This window comes from Chrysochloris asiatica, unplaced genomic scaffold (assembly GCF_000296735.1).
Source record: "Chrysochloris asiatica unplaced genomic scaffold, ChrAsi1.0 scaffold00303, whole genome shotgun sequence".
NCBI lineage: Eukaryota > Metazoa > Chordata > Mammalia > Afrosoricida > Chrysochloridae > Chrysochloris > Chrysochloris asiatica.
Genome location: NW_006408821.1, coordinates 2,431,052 through 2,436,432, shown reverse-complemented (window position 1 = coordinate 2,436,432; position 5,381 = coordinate 2,431,052). Strand labels below are relative to the sequence as shown.

At 44.9% G+C, this 5,381-nt stretch overlaps 1 pseudogene; it reads left to right on the top strand.

The window, feature by feature from the left end:
* The first annotated feature begins 919 nt into the window (after window positions 1-919).
* Window positions 920-2,385, top strand: LOC102832081 (annotated as a pseudogene).
* The last annotated feature ends 2,996 nt before the right edge of the window (window positions 2,386-5,381 follow it).

The following is a 5,381-nucleotide window of genomic DNA, read 5'->3' as shown; positions in this document are numbered from 1 at the left end:
TATCCTAGAGAGGAGATAGAGACCAGCTCCTGAGATTCATTTGCTTTGCATGATGTTTCTCCTTCTGCCGGGACTGTGTCAAACAGCAGAAACGGAATGACTCTCTGCACCTACCTATGTGTATCACAGAGGAGAGGCAATCCTGACTGGAATAGCTGTGTCCTGAGCATTTTCTTATCCTGCATTATAACTTGTTAACTTCCTTAATAAATCTCTTAACTATGAGTATAGTGTATAGTGCCTGCCTTCTGTGTGACCATAGCAAAGTATTATTAAATCCAGTTGAATAGGGAGTGGTAGTTCTGGTGTGGTGCTATGGTTTAATGCACTGGACTGCAAAGTCAGTTTGAACCACGATGTCAGTGATTCAAGCTCACCAGCTGCTCCTTGGAAACCCTATACAGGGTTGATATGGGTTGGAATTTATTTGACAACACCACCACCACCAATAGTATAGGAGTGACCGTTGTCAATTTTATTAATGCATGAATTTAGTTATATAATTTTAAGATATTTAAATTATAATATAGAAGACATTTTGGAGTCCCTGGTTTGTGCAAATGGTTAAGCAAGCTTACCTGCAATCCAAATGTTATAGTTACAAGTCTACCTAAAGACAGGACAGAAGAAAGACATCAATCTACTTATTAAAAAATCAGATATTGAAAACATTTATGGAGTACAGCTATACTCTGACACCATGGGGACACCATGAGTCAAAACAGCATAGATGACTATTGGTTTATATAAGATATTTTAATGAAAATTAAATTTGGTATCCTTGAATTTGAAGATAGCATAAAAAAGTAAAACTGAAGTATATAATGAACATAAGATACGCATTTTTTATCTAAAAGAAATATTACATTGAAAAAGAATTCTTTAAAATTAATTTTAAAAGAATATGGAATGCGGGACCATGCCCCCCGGCTCGCTGCTCCTGCCGGTAGCACGAGGCAGCCCTTTCTGGGTAGCGTGATTGATATCCGTCTCCTTTTCTTCTCACCTCTTCTTCTAGGGAAAGACTAGAGCTTCCTTTCAGCCACCGTGCTATGCAAGATCCTCAAGTGCAACTCTGATTTTTGGAGTGCCTCGTCCGGCAGTCACTCGGAGGACAGACGCCCCGGAGTTCTGCACCGCCCTGCGTGCCATGCCTACTGTACATGGCGTACGGCCCGCATCTGCCGGGGGGACCTGGCCTACCAACCAGCTGTCCATGGCATAGAGAACCTCATGAGCCAACACAACTGCTCCAGAGATGGTCCCACCTCGCAGCCAGGCTTGCGCACGCTCCTGCTGGCTGAGGACAGCCAGGAGCGCTCCGACAGCTGCGAAATCTGCCACTAGAGAAGAGCTTCCACAAGCACTTGATCGCCCCCAATTACACGCATCTCAGGACTTTCACAGACCTCTTCCAGACCTGCAAGATGCAGGGCGCCTGGCCACTCACTGACAACAATTACCTGAATGTGCAGGTCACCAACACACACGTACTACCAGGCTCTGTCACCACTGCCACCAGCAAGCTCACCATCATGTTCAAGAACTTCCAGGAGCTCGTGGACCGGAAGGTGTACCAGGCAGAGATGGATGAGCTCCCAGCCGCCTTTGCCAACGGCTCCAAGAATGGTGGGGATAAGCACGGAGCTAACAGCATGAAGATCACAGAGGTGTCAGGCCAGCACATGAAGATCCAGTCTAAATACATCAGCAACACCATCGTGGTGCGCCAGGTGGGCTGCTACCTGACCTTCGCCATCTGCATGCCCGAGGAGGTAGTCATTGCTGTGGAGGACCAGGCCTTCCCTAGGAGACAGCGGTGGCCAAGTGCAAGGAAAAGCGGCCAGTGGAGGACCTCTACTGCCAGGCCTGCGTGTTCGACCCCCTCACCACTGACAAAGTGAACTTTACGCTGGCCGCCTACTATGCCTTGGAAGATGTTGAGATGCTGCATTCCAACAAAGACAGACTGCATCTGTACGGAAGGACTCCGGAGCTGCAGGGCCAGGTGCCCGCCACATCATTGGCCCTGGCCCAGCCCCTAGTCAGTGCCCTCCTCTTTGCCCTGCCTACCGTGTTCTTGGAGGACACGCAGGCTCCTGCACCCTGATTTCTTGGTCCAAGGTGCCTGCTAGCAGGTATGTAATGTCAGGCATTCCCGGCAGCCAAGCAGTCTCCATGGGACCTGGCGATCAGAGGCAACCAGTAACCCAGAGCTACTTCGTCCTACCGGCCTGCTGGCAGAAATTCAGGGCATGGGACTTTGCCTTAGCCCCTCGCGCTAGTGCACGTGACAAAGTTGTGATAATTGATTTTGTGTTGTTTGTGACAATAGAGTTGAGTGAGAGAGAGAGAAGCTCCCCTCCCCCACACCCCGCAGTGTGAATGTGTAAACCCAAGTCCCCAGGCCCAGCGCCTCCCTCCCCACTCCCCAGAGAGACACTGGGACCATCGGAGTCTGTCTCCCCACTCCCCTGAAATGCACTGAAGCAGGCTGGACCATGAAGCTCCCTGTGCCCACTGCATGCACACCCCACAAAAGCACACTCACTCACAAGCCCCAATTCACAGAAGACACCCCCCACACACACAGGGCTGAGTGGAGCTGAGGCATCAGTGAGCACCCATCTCCTGGTAGGGCCATAGGGGAACCCTAGGGTGCCCCTCAGCCTCTTTAGCAAATTGTCATCTGCTGGCCACAAGCTGGTGCCTTCCTGCCCTCCACCACACATCTGCCCACCCACCAAGAGCCCTATTGGAGGGACAACCACTGTGACTGTGCCATTTGCTAAGATACTTTTCTATGGCTCTTCCTCCCATCCACTCCACTGTGCATTGAAAACTAGCCCTTGGTTCTAAATGTTTAAAGGGAGAAGAGACCCCATTGACTGTCTTCCTCTCCAGCAGAGCCTTGGGCAGTTGGCCTGCCCTGATCCTCTGTCCTCTCCTCGCCTGCCCCCCACACCCTGTATCTGGAGTCTGGGTAGGGGAGAAGGGTCTCCTCTTTCTTCTTCATGGAAAGAGGACCAATCCCTTAAATACTATGGTCACAAAGCTGAAAGCCCTTGTCCTGTCAGGAACCCTTGTCCTGATGCTGTTCTGAGAAACATAGGCCAATGTAGGTCTAGGCTCTGCTCCCCTTAGCTGGACGAGCCCCAGGACATCCTGCAGCCCCACACTGTGTGTGTTCCCAGGCAGCCCCTCTTCTGTTCTCCAGGAATCTCTCATACACTGGCCCCAGAGGCTGCAGAACATGCGTCTCCCCACCCTAGCCACGAGAGATTCCATTCTCTCAGCCAAAAGAACGCAGTCCAGGCAGGAAGGGACTCAACGCTGGCCCCTTCCTGCTGGTTCTTAGACTGCCTCTATGTTGGAAGTGAAAAGTGAAGCACTTAATTTTGGTTTCATTTGATCATGTTCTGCTTGGAAGTGAGGATCACTCACTGAATCGATGCATCTAACCTGTGTGCAGTTGTCACCACATGTACATAATGTAAATTATTTATTAACTGCTAAATACAAGTAAAGTTTGTTTTGTTGTTGTTATTTTGTTACAAAAAAAAAAAGAATATGGAATGCATAAAGAGGTTAAAGTAATTTTCAACAATACTTTAATTTAAAATCATATGGCTGTCCCCAGTTTCCAAGTATCTAATTAATGGACAACTGGTACTTACCTGAGGTTTAATATTATGTAAATTTGCCCTCATTTTTGAAGATTGAACCAAACTCTATTTGTAATAACTTATTTATCATAATCACCTTCACATGCTGAATGTGCAGCTTTTAAATTATTGAAAAGGCACTGAACCTTCTCTTTTCTCTTGTGCTAAATATATTGTATACATACATTGCAATCAATGAAATGAAAGCAACTGTATAATTTGTTGAAACATAAAACTGATTATATGGTCTGTAAACCTTCATTCAATTCACAATTAAAAGTTTTAAAAAATGAAATATGGTTAAAAAAGAACTCTAAACACCTGTTCAGACTTCCTAAAAATTCTTAAAATCACAGGAACAGATCTCATTCATATTCCAGAGACTACTATATTGATTGACTCATTTATAGAATTTTAATGGTAGAATCCACCACTTATCTGTCTGGGTCATATGAAGAAAAACCAGGCAGCAGGCTCCCCAAGGAAGACTCATTAACAACCTGTGATATGCAGATGATACAACCTTGCTTGCTGAAAGTGAAGAGGACTTAAAATATCTACTGATGAAGATCAAAGACCACAGCCTTTGGTATGGATTGCCTCTCAATGTAAAGAAAACAAAATCCTCACCACTGGACCAATAAACAGCATTTTTATCAATGAAAAAAGATTGAAATTGTCAAGGATTTCATTCTTCTTGGATCAACTATCAACACTCATAGAAGCAGTAGTTAAGAAATCAAATGACATATTGCATTAGGCAAATCTGCTGCACAAGACCTTTTTAAAGTGTTGAAGAGCAAAGATGTCAGCTTGAGGACTAAGGTGTGCCTGACCCAAGCCATGGTATTTTCAATAACCTCATATGCATTTGAAAGCTGGACTGTGACTAAGGAAGACTGTAGAAGAATTGATGCTTTTGAGTTATGGTGTTAGAGGAGAATATTAAAAGTGCCATGGGCTGCTAAAAGAACAGACAGATCTGTGTTGGAAGAAGTGCAGCCAGAGTGTTGTGCATAGGGTCACTATGAGTTAGTACCAACTCAATGGCACTCAACAACAACAACGTTAAAATATTTACATTTCCTCCAGCTCACCTTTCCTCCAATTCCAGATTCTTAGTGATAGTATTATTGTTGTTGTTAGATGCCATAGATTCTACTGTGACTCATAGTGACTCTAGGCACAACAGAATGAAACATTGTACGGTACTGTGCCATACTCACAATTGTTGTTGCCACTCTGTCAGTCCATATTTTTGGGGTCTTCCTCTTTTTTTCCAGCCCTCCAATTTACCAAGCATTATGTCCTTCACTAGAGATTGGTCTTTCCTGAACACATGTCCAAAGTTTGAGAGACAAACTCTTGCCAGCCTCGCTATTAAGGAGCATCTTAATTATACTTCCTCCAACACAAATTTGTTTGTTCTTCCGGCAGTCTGTGGTACTTTTGATATTCTTTGCCAACACCATAATTCAAATGCATTGATTCTTCTATCGTTTTCCTTATTTATTATGCAACTTACACATGCCTATGAAATGATAGAAAATACTGTGGCTTGGATTAGGCTCACTTTAGTCTTCAAACTGATGTCTTTGCTCTTGAACACTTTAAAGTGGTCTTGTGCTACAGATTTGCCTAATAAAATCTTTTAATTTCTTGACTGCTGCTACTATAAGTGTTGATGAATGTTCTGAGCAAACTGAAGTCTTTGAT